A 19,713-nucleotide genomic window follows, 5' to 3' on the forward strand; every position below is an offset into this window, starting at 1 on the left:
CTTATTGATGCCACACAGTGAAAATATTATGATGAGAAAACTCTGCAGATTCAAGATATCAAGACTTTGGAGATGGAAGATCAAGCCCTTTGCCACGAATCAGGAGATGATCAGGACAGCAAACCACACACTCCCAGCACACCTACAACTTCTCTGCCTGAGTGGTGTCTGATCCAAACCCACACCAGCCTTTAAAACTACTTCTCCCCAAAGTGGTGGAACAGGCTCCAGAAGCAGTGGGGTTGCCTGACCCTTCTGCTTTGCACAAAAAGCCAAGACCAAAGGTGTTGCTTACCTAGGCAGCTGTGAAGAGGGCAAGGAACACTGTTCCCTACTGCAACACAACTTCAGGGCTTTTTCCCCCACTCTGGGACCTCCAGTACCCTGTGAAAGAGCATTCTGCATCTCCAGCAGCCCAGGGGTTCACGGAGCTGAGGAGAAGTCTCAACATGCACTCCCACACAGAAGGGAACAGGTTTGAACAGGAGGGTCTCTGTGGGAGTCTTGCACTGAATATGAAATGTACAGTAGTGCCGAGCCTTGTTCCAACTGAAGGCTAAATGCCTGTCTTCCCCTCTCAAACACATCGTTGTCAAAATATCTGCTGATCAGACAAATTACAGAAACAGAGACCACATAGTGACTGCAGGGAGGAGAGCCACTGCTGCAAGCCTGCCCCAGGCAAGTGCAGGATCCCAGCATATAAAACAGAGCACCATCCAAAAGCAAAAAGATAATACAGAAGTTTACTGCCTGTCATTTAAATAAGGATTTCTGTTACAGAAACACACCAGGAGCCTGCCTCCTTTCCTCCCTCAGCCCCTGCAGGGAAAGACATCATCTTCCTCCAAAGGTGACAAGAGATGAAATAAAAACAGAAGTGATAACGAGACAGGAGGAGAGGAGTTGCAGGACGCTGCAATTTCTCACTTCAAAGCAACAAACTCTTTCTACCATCAAGTTTATTCGAGTATCAACAAAGGGTAAGATTTGAGAAAAACACAGGTACTTTCAGTATCTACACTTATGCTGAGTCCCTTGCCAACCTTTTCAGTATGTCAAAAAAAAGTATTTTAAAAAACCAAGTGGTTTTCAGTAGTTTCTTTCTCCTGTGGTTGCTGAAAGTCGTGCAGACACCATGGTAGAAATTAAATACTTTAAAACATAAATGTAAGATTGCATACATCCACTTAGCATGAAACAAAACTCTAAAAATGTTTTTCCCCAAATTTTAGTGTGAAATTTCAATAAAAGGGAATACATTTCTTTGAAGTTAGTGCTGTCCTTTCAAGCTGACCTTCAGTCACCTGAATCACATGCCCAAGACCACCAACACGATGCAATTTCCATTTCCAAAGCTTTGGTCTTATAGGATTTATTGTTTAAGCTGCAAGGGAAGCACATTACACACTGCTGACAGTGCATTTGCGCATGTGAACAAAGATGAGGGTGAGGTGAGATTAGGACAAGCTCGAGGGAATTAGCTCAGTGGGTTATTTATTTCATGACAGCACAGATTAAAAGGGCTGACTGTCCCTTTGGCCTTACAAGCACTCATGTGAGTTACCAAGCACGTTTTATTGGAGGGAAGGGGAAGAGATGTTATCATCCAGGTAAATATCTCAAACAGTTGAGTATTTGATGGACAGCACTTTGCATGTGATTAGCACAAAACCTCCCAGAATCCCTAAACACCTTACAAGGAAATGCTCTTTTTAAGCATTACTGGGGTGGGTGGGCTGGATCAGTCCCAGCTGAGAGGCAAATATGCTGAGTCAGAGGGATCAGCTGCCCAGCCAGGATATCACAATCTTCAGGCAGGGCCAGCCTTGCCCAGGACACTCCAGTTCAACAGCAGCACCTGCAATTGAAGCCTCCCAGTCCCAGCTGGTACAGACAGGCACCCTGCTCATGATCTTTCCTGCTGGACCAGGCTTCACTGAGGCTCTCAAGGGATTGAGTAGCAGATTTAGCAGTAAAAACCAGACGGCCTCATTCCTACTGACCCGCTCACACCGTAACGTAGTTCTCATTTCCAAATGACTGCCTGCTCTCTCTCAGTCCTGGTTAATATTATTTGTGTTTTAATGCTTTCTAGGAACCATTCCAGCTTTACATCACAACAAATACCACCGGGTAGGGGAAACGCTTAATCTGGCTGGCCTTGTTTTTGGTACTTCACTTTAGGAACTGGGCCAAGTAGTCAGAGAAACAGCAGTGCCTGCCCCACGGCCAGACCTTTCCCCACATACACTCAGCCCCACTGGGGATGTTGCCTGCAAATCTGAAGGTGGCTTTCATCAAGGCTGAATTCTGGAGCTCCTCCAGAAATCCTCCAAAGAGCATGAACAAGCCGAATAAAGAGAAACCCACAAAAGCTCGAGATCAAAGGACTCTTTGGGTTCTTTTTCTTTCCCATTTTCTTCCTCTCAGTCTTACCAGCAGCACATGCTTCTGCAGCCATCATTGACAGAGTAAGTGCCCAACTTACTGGCTGAGCAATTGCTGTACAACACCCAGGAAGAGGTTTTTGCCACCACTTCATCCTAAGAGCTTGCACCAAACTGCTCAGGGACACCCACCTTAAAATTTCCTGAGCCACTTCTTTACAGGCCAGTACTCCCACTAAGCTTTTTAAACCCTGCTTGTTATCCCTTCCTTCCCATCCTCAGGTCCAACTCATGAAACTCATTCTCTACAGCAGCCAGAATGACTTTCAGGAGTGCCTCCTGCCAGAGGAAGAGCTGTTCACCCAGAGTAATGTTCTGTTCCAGCCCAGGCTGGTTATGGAAGACTTTTTGGAGTGCTGTTTCTCTTTTTAGCACTCACCCCACTCAGGTCAGGATGAAGCAGGTAGGAAAGGTGAGCACACAAGGCACATCCTACCATGCAGGTCTGGAAGCTGCTGCTTCCCAATGTACGTTTGCCCTGAAGCTCAAACCAAACCCCAATGTACCCTCAAATGTACCTGTTTGCACCAGTTTCACTCAAACTCACTTTACCTTCTTTCAAAGAAGAAGCTGTTTTCTTGCTGAGCAGGGATGTAACCAGCTCAGAGACTTATAAGTTAGCTCATCTGCAATTCCACATCTCTGCAGTTTGAGCATTATTTTCATAAAGAGGAGACAAAATAAAATAAAATTTTAAAAAGAGGGAGAGGGAGAGAGAGAGAGAGGGGGGGGGGTGGGGGGGAGAACCCAATCAAGGGTATCTGCTGTTTGGGACCGGCATGACAAGCTCAGAAGGTGAATATTCACTGTCACCAGTTTGGCCCAGGGAGGGGAGAGGGGACTCAGTGTTACAACACATTAATTATTTAGCCACAGATTTTCTCAGGAACTTGTTACCCACACTCAGCATCTCAGGAGCATGTGTGTAGGGTGCAGGCAAAAAGGAAATCAGGGAGGGAAGAGGAGGAGGTACCTTAAGTCAGCAGGAAAGTGTAAAGAGCTTAAAGCCAGGGGTTATCAACCAGACAGAATTGACCCAGTTATGCAACTGAGAGAAGAAGCAGGATAAAAACACCAAGGAAGGCTGAATACTGTTAGGTTCCCAAAATACAGAAAGCACAGATAACTGGCACAACTGACCACAAGAATTACATTAAAATACAGATTACACAGCATCCACTAGGATTTTAAAAAATCCTCAAGAAACATAATGGACCTCTTCCCAGCAAACCACACAGTGCTGTGGAGCAGCAGAGAGCATCTGAACTCCAGGCAGCACCTGGAAATCACCATCCATTTATTCTCAGGGAATATTTCATTCATGTCCCATCACCAAGTAACAACACTGGTGCACAATAATTTTTAGTCAATATTTCAGTGTTTTAGAGGGGAGGGAGCTTTGTGTTGTACATCAGAAAGCTTGAAAGTTCAGACCCTGAAAGGTCTGAAAGGTTTTTATGGGAGGCAGGGGCTCTTTCTAAAGTTTTCCCCCATGCAAAAAAAAATTCCTATTTCCCACCCAGGCCATAGTTTTGAACTCTGCACAGCAACAACCTCTGCTCTGATAGTGATGGTTAGAAGTGCTTTGACAGACTTCCATCACCCCTTGAAATGTCCAAGGCCAAGTTGGATGGGGCTCTGAGCAGGCTAGCCTATTGGAAAGCATCCCTGTCCATGGAAGGGAGGTTGGAACTGGATGATCTTTAATATCCCTTTCCACCCAAACCACTCAAAGAGTCAAGGATTAGCAATGCCCTTCTTCCAGATTCCAAATTAATCTTCTGCTCACATTAGCTTTCATTTTTTTTCCATCCACATTAATCATTACTCCTCTTACATATTACTAAGCAGTGGACTGAATCAGGTCATCTCGCTTTTGGGAGGAAGAACCATTTGCACCGCCTTGTTTGCACAACAGAACCATTGACTCTGCCACATCCAGCCCCAGAACACTGCTCCCCTCCACTTCTTTCTGGGCCAGGCCAACTTCTAATCATTGCTTTTGTCTATGTCCCACAATCCCACCCACATGCCATGTAGTAAATGTTTGCTTTGAGTTTTTGCTTGGTTATTTTTTCTCTTTAACCAAGTGACATTTTTCAAACCAGATGACTTTTTCCACTTTAAATGTTAGCAAAGGGGAAGGGGGGGATGTGGTGAGGAAACTAATCAGTTCATCTTTCTCCTCTAGTTTGATGCAATGCTGCCCTTACTCTTACACAGCAGCAGCACTTTTCAAATCTATTTTTCACCAAAATGTTTAAATGCTGCAGAGAAATTACCTACTAAGATGCCTAGCCTATACATCCTCTATTTTCCACCACCTGTAAATTACCATTGTTGAATAGGTGTTCTCTTTTGTATTTTGCCAAGCTTATTCACATGAGATACTGTGTCCCCTACTGCTATTAAATGCCCCAAGGGACAGAGCAGCTCAGGCATCTGGAACACACACCAGACAAATCCTCTAAAGCCACTCCAGGATAATAATAACAGAAATCAGGATTGCAAGGTTTGGGAGAAAAATTTTTAAAGTTCCTTGTGTTGTCAACAAAAGTCAGCCACCAACCCAAAAAAGGAGCACTTAGTGCCACATCACCTCAAGTACCTGCAGCATCAGAAAATGTTTGAAACATGACAAAGGCAATTTTTGTCCCCTCCCAGGCACACCAATCACAAAAGTTATAATTTTTAGCACAGTTTATCTTCCTGCTCAACCACACAGTGATTGGTATTGTCAGAGAAGAGCACCTCAGGTTTGCCAAAGTGAGCAGTGGGGAAAGTGAACTTCCCGATATAGAAGAGAGGAAAAATGCACAGCTCCTGGCCTCAATGAATGGAGCACAGAGCAACTTTAACCATGGGGACCACTCAGGGTGGCCAGGACAGCAAACAACTGCTTGGACACAGGGAGAACGGGAAGGGAACCACCTTATATCCAGAGTGATTTGTAGGTGGGAGAAGTGAAGAGGTTGTTCTAATATCAATCTCCTACATATGGATGCAATACCTTGGTTTCCTCCCTCTTCAGGAGCTGTCCTCACAGCACAAAAGTTTCTAAAGAGATGCTGCTTTCTCTCCTACAGCATACATTAGTATTTTAAGCACTCACTACCAAGTCCAGCTTTACCCTTCCCCTTCAGACCTGCTCTGCCCCTTTCCTAAAAGGAAGAAAAAAAAAAAAAAAAAAAAAAAAAAAACAGGGGGAGCACACTATAGGTGACACACTGCTTGTGTGAGAGCAGCAACAAGCCCTGCTGCAGCACCCAGGTGTGGAAGAGGGAAGAGAAATCATCACTGCTGATCCAGCATCTTCTCTGATCTGCATGCCAACACAAGTGGGCAATTAGCCCAGTTACAGATCTCACACCATTTGGCTCCACTTTCTCCTGGGAAACATGAGATGGGGTGGATGTAAACACCTTACCAAAGAAGCAATGGCAGTTGGCCACGCTGAAGGGGAGGCAGGAGAGATGACACAGAACCATGGCAAAGAAAAGCCCAATCTCAGCATTCCCCACTGTCTCAGCAGTCTGCAGGGACAGGCCCTTAACACAAGCCCAGGTTCTGCTGAAGAGCATGAGCCCTCCCCCATCCAGCACTGCCTGCTCCCCTGATCACAAGGGTGATCTCTGGGAAGCTCCACGAGAGCTTCTCACTGCCCAAGGGGCCCATGACCGCTGCCAATGTCACGCTGCCCACCCAGAACGGCAGCACTGAAATCCACTCCTGCTTTCCATGAGCTAAGCAAAACAGCTTAAATATTACCCAGCACTGCCAGCCCTTGTGATGGGGAAATGCTTTTGCGATCAGGGGCACATCTTTATTTAAATGGCATCTGTATGGCAGATGCCATCAGCCTCGTCACCCAATCCATTTGTGTCAAACACTTACGCAACCGGTACAAATAAGCCCTGCCACTCACCCAGCCTGCTCACACAAAAGGATCATGTGCCAAGCACGCTGACCCCTCTATCAAAATCACCATCATTCAGCTTTTTATAGAATACAGCTGATCTCCTATGGCCTCGCTGCCACCATAACATGAACTGCAAAACTTTCAGGGCCAGCCACGTGGCTTGGGATCCACCCGCCCAGGTAGGCAGCGGCTTCAGAACGCAAACTGCTCACAGAAAATACACCCAATGCAAATCAGTTTATTTCTGGAAGAACAGAACTTTTTCCCCCTCCATGTTTTAGCTTACTCCACCTTCCAAAATAGCCTGAACTTAGTCAAGAAAGGCATGTTCGTTTTGGAATGAAGCTGCATGCACACAAAGCACTCACAGAAGAGCTGTGGCAGAACAACTTGTTCCTCAATAGCTATTCTGAACCACGTCTCAGTAACAGATCCAGAGTACATCTCTGTAAACGAGACATGTTGATCTGACAACCTGGTTGAAGTGGTGGGTAGAATCTTAAAACTTTTACAAAAGCATGAGCTCTCACTGACAACTCCCTTGAAGTAAGGGCTCATCAATCCAAGAGGAAAAAAAACAGATATCATTCACTTATTTTCTAGAGACCTGCTTTGCATCTTCAAGTGTTCAAAAGTTATCAGTCCAGCCCCAGTATTGGTAAGACCAGCTTAAAAACCAATACAATAAAAATTACTGCACTGAAAGTTTACCTTCTGTTAGGGAAAAAAATTCCGTTTTCCAAAACATTCCCATACAACCATCAGGCCCAGAACCTTAAGTTTATTTCAACTGGAAGGTATTAAAGGAAATTAAAGATTTAAGTAAGCAGGGGCTGGCAAGGACTTGATTTACAGCAGAGCTTACAACAAGACCACAGTCAAAAGAAATCACTGAACATATTGAACATTAAAGCTAAGACACTGAATAGCTCAAAACTCCATTTTGCTTATTATTATTTGTGATTGCAATGTCTCAAATTAAAAAGTGGTCCAGAAGAATCACCTTTGTCCTCACCACTTTTACACAGCCTGAACACTTTTTCTGAATAAGAAATTTTTCTGAGATAGCACGTTAGTATTTTTATTTTCTAATTTTGTTTCCCCCATTCAAAATTTCACTCAGCACTGCAAGTAGTAGTTAATGCAATGCCTTTCCACATGCTCTGCTTCGCTATCATGCTCTCAGTATCCAGGACTCCAGCATAGTGAGAAAATCTTTGGGAAGCATCATTTAAACAAAACAAACTGCAGAATTTTTTCCCCTAAAAGGTTTCATAGGCTTAGGGTTTTATACAACAGCTTGTTTTAACAAACTGTATATTCAGGATCCGGTTGAAATCGGTGTCTTGTTTTAGCCACCCTGCCTAAAACATGCACTTACTTCCTTTAGAGCAACGTGAATTCATTCACCGTGGCCAACTCGTACCACATCCCTATTAGATACATATGCATATATATATATATATATATATATATATATATATATATATATATATATATATATATATATATACAGGCATGTGCTGTCTCATCTGAGCTGGCCATGACCAACACAAGGCTCATTCAGCCAGGAGGAGGATTCCTAAAGCGTTATCTGCACCCGGAGCGGTTTAGTGTTACGGGGCTGAAAGGAAACAGAGAGACATCCTGTTTATAGGCTGTAGAGCCCGATGGATAAACAAGTGCACCTCAGTCAAAGGCAGAGCGGGGCAGGGGAGGGGAGCTGAAGGGCAGAAAGCGAGGCTCAGCGGTGCGAGGACACCGAAATCCCGGCGGGCTGGATGCCGGGCAGCGCTGCAGAATGTACAGAATGTGCCGCCCGCCGGTCCGGCCCTGCTCGGCTTTCACCCCAGCGCTGGGGCCGCTTCCTGGCACCCGGCGAGGCGACACCGGAGATGCTCTTCCACACCCTCCTCGCCGCTCTCCCAGCGCACGCCCACACCTCCGAGGCTTTCTGTGCGTTTTGGGTTTCATCTGCCAGCTGGGCACGCTCAGGGTTTTTGCAATGCCACGGTGGGAAGGGCGGTGAGCAGAGTCAGTCGTGCCTCTGTGCTGGCCACCTGGGGAAACCGATCGCCTTCCCTCGGCATCTGCTGCTGGACGGACAGGTCTGAACCAACACAAGGTCACTGCTGTAACCCCATCCACCAGGGTCTGAACCAACACAAGGTCACTGCTGTAACCCCATCCCCCAGGGTCTGAACCAACCCAAGGTCACTGCTGTAACCCCTTTCCCCAGGGTCTGAACCAACCCAAGTCACTGCTGTAACCCCTTTCCCCAGGGTCTGAACCAACACAAGGTCACTGCTGTAACCCCTTTCCCCAGGGTCTGAACCAACCCAAGTCACTGCTGTAACCCCATCCCCCAGGGTCTAAACCAACCCAAGTCACTGCTGTAAGCCCCTTCCCCAGCTACAGCAAGAAGGACAGTCCCAAGATATGTTCCTCCCATTCCTCTTCAGTCAGGAAAACACTGGAAGTCCACCACCAGGTTAGAAGGAGGTACCAGACTTATTCTCATTTTAATTATCACTTGTGTTCACTGGCCCAGCATGAGGGAGTGGGTCAGGGATAGAACTATGGGATAGATGCAAGAGACAGGAGATCTATAGAAAAACCCTACAAACAGCCCTCTGCTTCTGACATTGTTCTGTCCATCCTGCTTTAGCTCGCCTGCTTCCAGTTACAGACAAGCATCTCATGCCAGCTCACAGAGGACTGACACCTCACAGGGCAAGCCAAAACAAGAGACCCAGGTCAAGGCTCAGGTATGACTTCTCACATCTGTTTCCTTTTTGGTTTTTACTGCCTCATTTTTCTCTGTAGGTCCAGAAACTCTCTACAATGGAGGGCCAAACTCAACATGTTCCCCAGCCATTCTCATCTGAAAGACTCCATCCAAACCCTGTCCTAAGCATGAGCAAGGGAGAATTCTCCCTGTGTGTACAAGCAGAGCTGGCTGGTGATGCCAACATTCACACTCTGAGCACTTCCGTCACAACACGGCTGGCACAGCCTATGCTTCATAACCACTACAAAAACACCACAGTTCTGCAAGGACACACAAGAACAGGATTTGTTCACACTCTGACACGAACTGAGGATGAGGCAGTGCTGCCAGGCCCTCAGCTGATGAATTGGGGACTGGGAAACCTGAGAGCTGCTCCCAAAATAAAGTCCTGAGCACGTAACTTCTCACTTGTTTCCCATCCTACTCTTTGTCTCCTGCAACAGAGACACTTGTGACTCATACCAGGCTTCCGCAGGGCCTGACACAACAGGTCGACAGACTCTCCCTGAAATCAAACAATAGCAAGCACAAGGTGACTGTGCCTTCGCCAAGAAGGACCCAGATTCAAGACATCCTCAGAGGTACAACTCCAAGGTAAATACATGTTGATGAACCCCATTCTCATCAACTCCGTGTAGTTCTGATGCCTTTATTTTGCCTTCCTTCCAGCTGGAAAGAAAGTTCATTGAGAATGAAAGCTAGTGACTCGCAGTGAGCAGTGACAGATGCTGCCTGCCTGCATGTGTGAAAAAACTCTGACAGGCAGAAATAACACACCTCACATGTCTTGTGGTGGCAGTGAAGCAATAAATATTCTAATAGACTACTAAGGCTCATAGTAATAATGCTGAGCTTCCTTTACAGAAGCCACTCCCCACGCCAGATGACATCTGCCATGGTATAGATGTTCCTGGAACAGAGAGATATTTTTAAATCTCTCAATGTGGCACAAAACTGTGAGTGTATCAGCCAAAATACCAGCCATCACAGCGTTTATATATAGCCTTGCACATACCATCTATAGATGGGAACACAGACAGATACATGGTATCTAGCAGCATTACAAACAGACATTCTTCTGCTGGTCTCCAGGACTTGAAAAGAAACTTCCCAGCCAGCAGCTCCGCCCGTGTCATCCCACCCTGCAAAGCTCTCCATCAGCTTCTGTTCAAGTGTGTTAAGTGCTGCATCTCAATTCTCACCACCAAAAGCCTGTCCCTGCACTTCCCACATGTCCCCTCTTCCACAGGGCAGTGCAGGTGACAGGGTCTCCCCACAGCTCTGGGGACACACATCTCTGTACACCTGCACAATCTGTACACACACCTTCCAAACCAGAACCCATGGGCCCCTAAACTTTCTCTGTGCTGAGACAGGTCCTGAGAAGGGGTTAGAAAATCTTCAAAGCAATCTGGTTCACTCAGGGACACCTCTGATACATACTAATTCTAGACATGGTTCCTATCGGAGGTAGGAATACAGAGGTTCTAGTGAGAATAGAATCTGCAAGCTCCAAACTAGCCATAGCTCCCCATGGAGCACCTGTAATTGCTTCCCAGGAACTCTGCTGGCACCCTAGTTACTGTAGGGGAAAAGGAAAAATAAAAATTGTTTTTAAAAGCGGCTTCAAGTCCTACAATACATTCTCTCAGGATTATGAAATGTGCATCAGCACTTCACAAAGAGCACTGCAGCCGTCAGACCCAGGGTGATGTTTAAGCTCTTGATACAGTTATCTGCCTAATAATAACCCCAAAGAGCACTCCTTGTCTGGCTGCCTGCCAGACCACATGCAGACTCTATGCCCTTTCTGCCTTTTTTTTTTTTTTTTTTTAAGTTTTTTAACTTTGTCAGACATGGAAACGTTGACTCTAAGAAATTCAGCCTCTTCTGTGAAACAGATTAGCTGAGACTTCATTGTTGTGGAAAGCATGACTTGGGTGCTGGGGAGGGGAGACAAAGGGGAAAATTCATGTATTTTGCCTTCACGTGTGCTTTATTTTCTTCTCTGGCAGGAAACAGTGAGAAAGACTCTGACCCAGCTGCCGTCAGCTGCGTTGGAAGTGATTGTATCAGCTCCACCTGCTTAATGTGGGTATTATTCAGGACTGCAAGGAGAATGATTTGAGGCAAATCAGCAGTGACTGGTGTGTTCTCGAGGGACAAATGCTACACTGGTGCGTGACACAAGTGATCCACAACAGTGGGACAACAGCGACAAGGATGGGACAAGGAAGCAAAGTGGGAGAGAGGGATAAACATCTCCGCCTGTTTTTCTAGTGAAAAAGTTATAAGAGGGGAAGCACAGCTTGTTCAAACATTTCAGAGTTCACACAACACTTTTTCCAGCACTCAGAAGCAACAAATGAACTGCATCAAGATATCCAGCAGCTACAGCTCACAAAGGAACATCATGTCCATGTCAAGCTTTCAAAGCCTTATAAAATGCAAGGAGCTCAACATGGTTTCTTTATACTCAGAGAATAACAGCCTTGAAAAAACATGGCACACTTTGCCATTCACACCTGCAATGGATCTGGCCATGTGCATCAGTGAGCTTAGGTGTGGCATAGCCCCACTGAAGCAGGTCCTGCAGACCACTCCTCACACCTAGCTACATGTCAAAGTAACAAGGGAGCCTCTAACAAGCACATGGACAACAGCACAGGCTGAAGCAACTGCTGCTGAAGCATGAGAGAGGCACTTCAATGGCATTTTTAAAAGGAAAAGATAAAAAGAAAAAGGGAAAAAGCATACCTTTGCAAGTTCCAGCACAAGAAGAAAGCCCCAGGTCACTGCTGTAGCTAATGAGAAGGGCGACAGTTGTACTCAGCAAGACTGTTCAAAACATCCTCATGACTTTTTTTTTTTTTAATCAAGCGAAATACGCACAAACAGCATCATGTCCACAGTAGGCTGCTGCTTTGACATCCATACAGCCAGTAGGACCCTCTGAAGTTTCAATAGGCAGGTCAAGCCTACAAAGACTTTGCTACCACCTTTTCCTGCCTCCACGACATACGCTGTTCCCCAGTGGTTTTACTCTGAGAATTCCACAAGCTTTCACCAAAATTGCTGCTCAGAAAGCAGCCTGCTCAAAGACAAAGCACACACAGCTCCAGCAGGAGAGAAGCCCTTTAGCTTATTCTGCATCGTCTTCCTCCAGGATCCAAGTAAATAACAACATCTCACAAAAACAAACTGCATCAGTCATGGGACCCTTGTGACCCAAATGGGTAAATTTTCATAAGAATTTACCATTTTACCTCCACACAGTCAGAGAAGTGGAAGCAAGCCAGGAAAGAAGGACGGCATCGCCCTTCGCAAACACCTAACGAGCCCAACCGAAAACACAAAGCCCAGCACCTTTGGAGACATCCCCCTGCACACCCCGGGCAGGGCAGGCGGCTGGAGATGAAAAAGACCCACCAGGAAAGCTCTTCCATAGGAGCTGATATTTCAGCTATTAAAGAAGTTTCTGTTTTAATAGACATTAATTGCATATGCTCAGGAATTTATTCACCACTTAAAAAACACCCAAAGCCGCTTTGAGGCTCTTCCTTTTTTACTCTCCCGCCTTTATTTTCTCTGTAAACACACTTGTGCACACCCTGGATCCTGTAATGTTCTGCTGCAGTGACAGCAGCTCCAAAACAGAGGAGCAGCAACCTTCGCATCTCACCAGGGACTGCTGAACGTCCTGGATCCTACCCCTGCCATCACAGCACACCACAATGCAGAACCCCAGAGCGCCCAGCTCCTGGCAGGACGTTCTCCCAGCACAGGATGAAGCAGAAGATGCCGTTGGTGCCATTTGTACCAGCAGATAACACTATCAGGAGCACACGCTCACAATCAGCCTGCTCTCTCACAGGCTGAAACTCCCCTAACGAAACCCTACCTGTGAGCAGTGGGGTTTGTTTATTAAAGTGCTGTTCCGAGTTTACCCACAGATCAAGGCCTTGATTGTGGCAGGTGGAAGATGTTAAAGAACTGCAAATACTTTGTAGCCTTTTGAAGAGGCCGCTGAGGTCAGCCCAGCAATACTTCCCATCCCACGCCAGGCAAGAGTGGCAGAACCCTCCTACGCACAAACAGGATCATGGCCAACTGCTACAGCAGGGCTGCCCATCAAGCTGCTCATGAAGGCACCAGGAAGAAGGGAGGACAAATAGAATCACAAAACTTGGATCAATTCTTTGTCTTACCATATATGTACCTACACATAAATGTTTATGCACACCTGGCAACATCTGTGCAGCTTTGGGCGAGCTTTCACCCTTCCTGGTCAGTAAAGAGACTGTAAAATCAATGCCCTAAACACACCTGGAGGCAAGAGAACACCCAGCAGCTCCATCTCCACCCCATCACTGCACACAGCAGGAAACTTCAGCAAGGAGACACCAGTGAAACGCCACTGGAGCCCAAGGGAGCCATCTGTGGCACTGGCCCAGAGGAGCTCCTGGCAGATAGCCCACGATGCTTTCTATTATGTCCTTTAATATTGCCTTACATCTCACACATCTGTTGGCCTCCCTCCCCAACGGGAAGGCTGGGAGTGACTCCTCTCGTCAAACAGGTCTCCTCCAAGCCTCAAGCAACATGAAATCTCCTGAGAGCAGCCAGAAATCTCTTTCCCCTCTGAAATCAGGTTACCTCCACCATGCTCAACCTCAGCCCACACAGAAAGTAAAGTCTGAACCAAAACTCAGACACCTTTGGCTGGGCTGGCCATGCCACCACCACCAAGCCAAGTGAAGCCCCTGCAGCACCTCACAGAAGGGGGGTAGGAGAGGGGAAGTAATTTTTGATACTGAAAATGTAATGGAACATTTTGTATCGATCCATTGTGGGATGAGTCATGTTTAGAGCGACTCGCCTCCTCTTCCCCTCACTTCCTCACTCCTAAATTATGGACTGCAAGAAATGAGCAGAGATAATGGGCAATTTCAGATGTTCCGAACTCAGGTTTCTCTCCTGCTGGAACAGCGTGCCGTGACAGGAGATGGACTGAGCTCCAGAGATATCCTACATATTCCCATGCCTTACACTGGCTACAAAAGAATTGTGTCTAACTATGGGCAATTAGGAATGAACCAGAAGAATGGGAGATTGCTTTGTGGAAGAAATGAGGAGTCAGAAGGAAGATCTGAACAGGATCAACAGTAAAAGGAGACACAAAAAAAATAGATGGGGATCAGACACAAGCTCCAGAAAAAGATAAGCAAGCTGGAGGTAGATTTCTACATATACACACACACCCCAGTCTCTAATTTGCTGAGTCTCTAGGAGACTAACTAACTTTGAGGGTATAATGCAGAAGATGAAAAGCTGCTTATGCACTTGCCTATTAATGTTTGGCAGTGGGACACAGGCAGGATGTGACCACCCAGCACCCCACCACGTGTGGCATTCAAGCCTGACCCAAGAAATCTTCCAGCACTGAACTCCAGCCAGGACCAGTACACTCCATTCAGAGAAGAACCTGGTACTTCAAACCCTGGGAGATGACTAATTGCAGTAGCTGAGTTATGGCATAGCTTTTAACACACAAGGAAGAGACATTAAGGTCATCTTGACTCTCATCTACACCATCCCCTCCCACAGCAGACTTGCTGCTCTTTTTTTCCTCCTACTCCTTTTCTCACTTTCTTCCCTCCCCTTCAACATTCTTTCCTTTCAGGTCTTCTCACCTCCCTCCATACCCATTTACCTTCCTCTCTCGATCCACTCCTCCAGCACTTGAAAAATCCTTCACCCGCAACTCCCACAGCAAAAGCCCTTCTCTTCCAGGAATCTGCTTTATCTGGAGTTTGATCTCCAGCAATCACCTGTGCTAACCCTTCCACAGACCTCAAGTGCACATTTGTCTGCCTTGCTTTGCAGAATCTTTAGGACAAGGATTGTCATCTCCCCCACTTGTAAACCACAGGACACATTTACTGGGTTAGTAAGTGATAAATAAGCCACCTCAGCATTTCAGGGTAGCTCAGTGTGAGTTCCCTTGGTGTTTGCCTTCCCTCCACTGCAAACTAATCTACCTGTAAAACTTTTTCTTCCTTATCTCTGTTACAAGGTTATCACTTGAATTTATCTGCATTTTTCAAAAAAAGTTGAGAGAGGGAGGTGGGGAAACAAAGGGCCTTTACCAGCCCAGTTCAACCTCAGCTCAAACCCTGAGATGCAGGGGAGCTTGTGGGAGCACCACAGGGAGAAACCACAGCCAGAAATAACTCACTGGGATTATTTCAAACCCCACATCTCACTTCTATTCAGCCTTCAGTAGGCTTTTGGACAAGCAGACACATCTGGCTGTTTGCTCAGGGAGCAGTTATCAAATCTAGATCCAAATCCACCAGCTGAGTGTGTGTCTGCCTTTGGAAGGAAGCTAGAAAAGAGGCGAGTAGACTGTTGAAATGGAAAACCGGGGTAAGGAAATAGAAATTACAAAGAAAAGATTACCCACCACACTCAGGGTGCCCAGAGGTGACTGAGAGGTAGCCTGGGCTTCAGTGAATAAAAACATCACAACAGGGAAAACAAAGCCCTCCACCCACGTCAGAGCCCATGCATGAATTGGGCTGGCAACCACAGCTATGCAGGATGAGGGATTTGCATAACAGGTGGAGCACTTCTCAGGAATCAAGGTGATAAAATGGTCATTCAATTAAAATTAGGAGGCAAAAGTACTCACTAGACAGCTCACTGAGTTGAGATAAAGAACCAGCTTTTAGCATCATGAGAACCTACGTTGTCTGGGGTTTCTGCTCTCTGGCTCCCTGCACTCCTCCACCACATGGATCTCACCCCATCTCCCTGCACACAGCAGCTCCTCACCTACATGAGGACATTGCTCCAGTCACTGCAGCACACCCATCCCTAGTGCCCTCCCAGCCTTCAGAAATACTTCACCAGGAAAATGCTCAAAAGCCACATCCTTCTCTGTCCCTGCAGCCCTAACAGCCTCTGCAAGCTTATCTGGTGCAACTTTCTGACCATCACACATCTTGGAGGAGAATTAGCTGGTAACTAACAAAGCACTGCAGGAACCACATCTGTCAGGAATCCCATGTGATAAAAGCAGTCTGTCATGAGAAACCTCATCCAGATCCACAGGAAAAATTACAATTTTTGTTACTGGTTTCATCTGAACTCACCAGCTACCCTCAAGACTACACAGCAAACAGGAATGCCTCCAAGTCCCCTGTGATTAGACATGGTCACCAAAACAGCAACAAGCAAGACACAATGAAAATTAAGAACAGAAGTCAAATAATCACCTAGAAAATAACAGGAGACCATGGAAAAACACCAAGCCAAGAAGCACCCCTTCCTTCACACAGAATGCCCATCGCAGCATTTCACCCAATAGGGATGGAAGAGCTGCTGCTTAATGCTGACCCTGGAAACTTGCCCAGAAGTTTTTACACCACTCAGCACCCTGTGCATAAAAGGGCAGCAGTGGTGACACTCCTAGTGAACTCCTGCTGGCCAAACTGTCTGGCAGGTATAGCTAAAAAAGCTGGGTTTGGAAAATATTGCCTTTTTATAGCTTATCTCAGTGCAGACAGCTGCCTCACACCTCTAGAAATAGCAGGATTTAACAGCCATGTTTGCAGGGACAGATTTTAAAGGTTCCATCTTCTAAGAAACAACCTACACATTCAGAAACAGGAGGCCAGATTTGTTTTGATACTGGAACCCCCTTCCATATGCTAAGCATACCCACGGATTTGCAAAAACCCTGCTCTGAAAATGGGATGTTCATTCAGCAACAGGCGACAAGTAACTTGCGTTTGCCTTCCTATAGAGTCTGTTCCCAGCACAACCAGCAGCGAAGTAGCAACATGATTAGGCTGATATTGCCTTTTGCTGAAAATAGTTGGCATTTTAGAAGTAAAATAGTGGTGGAGGAGAGCATTAAACACTGGAAAAACAAGACTAATAACTTAAATACAAATACCCCACAGGCAAAGCCAGTCAGCAACTCTCTGTTGTTCCTCTTAAAGTGGAGCAAGTCAGGATCAGATCCCAAAGCATTGTTTTGATTTGTCTGAGGTGATAAGGACTGGGCCAAGAGATTCACTCCTGAGAGTCAGTCCCACAGCTGCAAATGCCAGTCCCAGGAGTCTGGAGAAACTTCTTCAGCCTCTTCAACTCTATCATGCTGGTGAGTGAAATAGGGATAATATTATTTTCTGACCTTTTAGAAATAACGAGCTTTTTTAGATAAAAAGTATCAAATTCCCATGTATTTAACACTGGAAGTGCTGACGATAAGGATGTAAATGGTTCTGAATCTAACAGGGCCTTGCAGGATTTTCACAGTACCACCTTTTACTACCAATAGTTGGACCAGTTGACTACAGCATCTTCCTCATCAAGACATTTTTAATCTTTTTTTTTTTTTCACTGAAGGAAGGGGTACTAAAGACAACAACCTGCTGTGAAATGACCAAAATTCCTATGCAAACAACTCATTAGCAGTGTTCAAATGCAATTTAAATTACTAGTTGTTAAAGTGCTCCTCAATTTCATGGTAAGTTTCCAAGCAAAATTACATGCTATGTACTATTTAATTGATTGTTTTCTACTTCTTAACATCCATTTATTCCCTCCTCCTGTCCTTTTCTTCATTTCAAGGGATGTTAATGACTTTTCAGGGAAGAAAGGGGAACACCAAATGGAGTTGAAGAAGGATTTACCTGAAGAACAAGGATGTAGCAGTGAAGTGGTTGCCAAAAACAGGCAGCTTCACCAGAACTTGTCCTTCTGATATTTTTGCTGTAGGGGTGTGAGACAGCACAGCACAAGTATTCTTTTCCTCTCCACCACAGGCAGCCAGGCTTTTGAAACCTGATATTTCTTTAAAACATTGTCATCCCCCACCAGGACAAGCAGTAAGCACAGTTAACTATTCGAGGACATCAGTAAAGCAACAGGAGCAACTCCTTTCCTCCTCCTGGGCACCTTAGTCCTTGAACCAACACACTCACTGGAAGCAAACAAGTTGTTCTCACTTGGAGATCTCATCCCAAATGCAAATACCTAACTCACAGGAGCAAAGTCCCCCTCAAAGCTGACCGAAGAATTAAGCTGTGAGTGAGGCCTCCTGCTGTGTGACCAGCTGGTACAGGAGAACATGTATGATAAAGCTAATAACAACAGACATTTCTTAAAAGCCTGAATCCACTCAGATCCCAGGAAAGAGCAGCTGTACAATTGGGTGAGGTGCCATCTGGAAATTTCTAATGTAATGATACATGTTGAGATCATGTCACATACTACCAACACAGATCAATTTTATGAAATAATCAATGCCTCTTGGTTTACCTTTAAGCAACTGATGCAGAAATATTTTGTGCTCAGAAAAGTATGGCTTTATTGGAGTAAGAGAGATGGGTTTAACATCATCACTCTGCCCGAGGCCACAAAGCACCCACGTGTCCTCAGGAGCTGAGCACAAACCATCACATGAAATACAGAGATTCGCACTTTTCCCTAATCTGCTACACAGTGCCCTAATTTCGTGCCTGCACACCACAGTAACACTACTTTCTCAGCATTCAGGTACAATTTAGTACTTCAGGGATCCTAAACCTTTGCCTAAAGAAACACACAAAGTATAAGATGTGCAGAGGTTTGCAGCTTTCACTCTTCCACGCTCACATGTGCCAGTCCCGTGCTATCTGGGGCAGCTTCTCTTACCTGCCGTGGGGCACACACACCCAGCCCTCACTCAGTGCCTACTGAGCCCTCTCCAAGCACTCAAATCACAGTGCTGGTGTAATCCCTTTGCCAACTATGCAGTGCCAGCCCTGGACTGATCAGAGCAACAGCCAGGATGAAGGATGGGCTGGGAACACAAACCTCCCTACACAGGAGCTAAACAAGTCCTTTGCATTTAACACAGCATCAAAAGAGATTGAGAAAAGCTTAAGAAAGGCAGTCATGGAGTTCTCTGAATGCTCTTGAGGGCCAGTGCCATGGAAGGTTTCTCAAGCTGGAGTGTTTACTAGGTGCCAGGCTAGAGGAGAGGAAAAAAAAATCTTTAGACAGCTGTATTAATTTACAGGTCAGCCCTTAATGGCTCTGTTCCTGGAGCAGGAGAAAATCCTTTGTGGATCCTGGATAGCGTCAGTGGTCACTGAATCTGCTCAGGTCCTGGAGAAACACCAGATGGAGAGCCCTGGCAGCCTGCAGTCCCAGCCATGGGCATTACCTCGTCCTCCAGAGCTCCCCCAGCTCTGCCTGCACCCACCAGGAAAGGGGGGCACAGGCAGCACATGGGGAGCTCATCCTGCACAGTCTGTCAGTTCTCAAGTCACGTCCTCGCAGGGGTGAGGTGTTGCACAGAGAAGGATCAGCACGAGAACATTTAGAGTCGCTTCCCCAGATGTGCCAGACAAGCCCTGCCCGGAGCACTGGGTTACGGCACCCAGGCACTGCTCATCCTTGTCTTCCAACAAACAGCACATCCTGGTGAGCAGGAAAGGGAAGAGGGGAACAGAATCATTTCCAGTCCCACTGTGCTGTTCCCAAAACTCCAAGCT

The 19,713-nt window shown here is 46.1% G+C and overlaps 1 protein-coding gene across 37 annotated transcripts in view; it reads right to left on the reverse strand.

Moving 5' to 3' along the window:
• LPP (LIM domain containing preferred translocation partner in lipoma) overlaps nt 1–19,713 on the reverse strand; it is a 352,923-nt gene that overhangs the window by 286,103 nt on the left and 47,107 nt on the right. The window contains exon 4 of one of the 37 annotated variants that reach the window (XM_085587220.1): nt 17,124–19,639. The exons of 35 other annotated variants lie outside the window; for them this stretch is intronic. The gene's annotated coding sequence lies outside the window, so the exon portion shown is untranslated. The remainder of the gene's footprint in view (nt 1–17,123; nt 19,640–19,713) is intronic. One more of the 37 variants, XM_085587223.1, reaches the window with a different exon arrangement.

The sequence above is a fragment of the Lonchura striata genome, chromosome 9, assembly GCF_050655825.1.
Source record: "Lonchura striata isolate lonStrDom1 chromosome 9, ASM5065582v1, whole genome shotgun sequence".
NCBI lineage: Eukaryota > Metazoa > Chordata > Aves > Passeriformes > Estrildidae > Lonchura > Lonchura striata.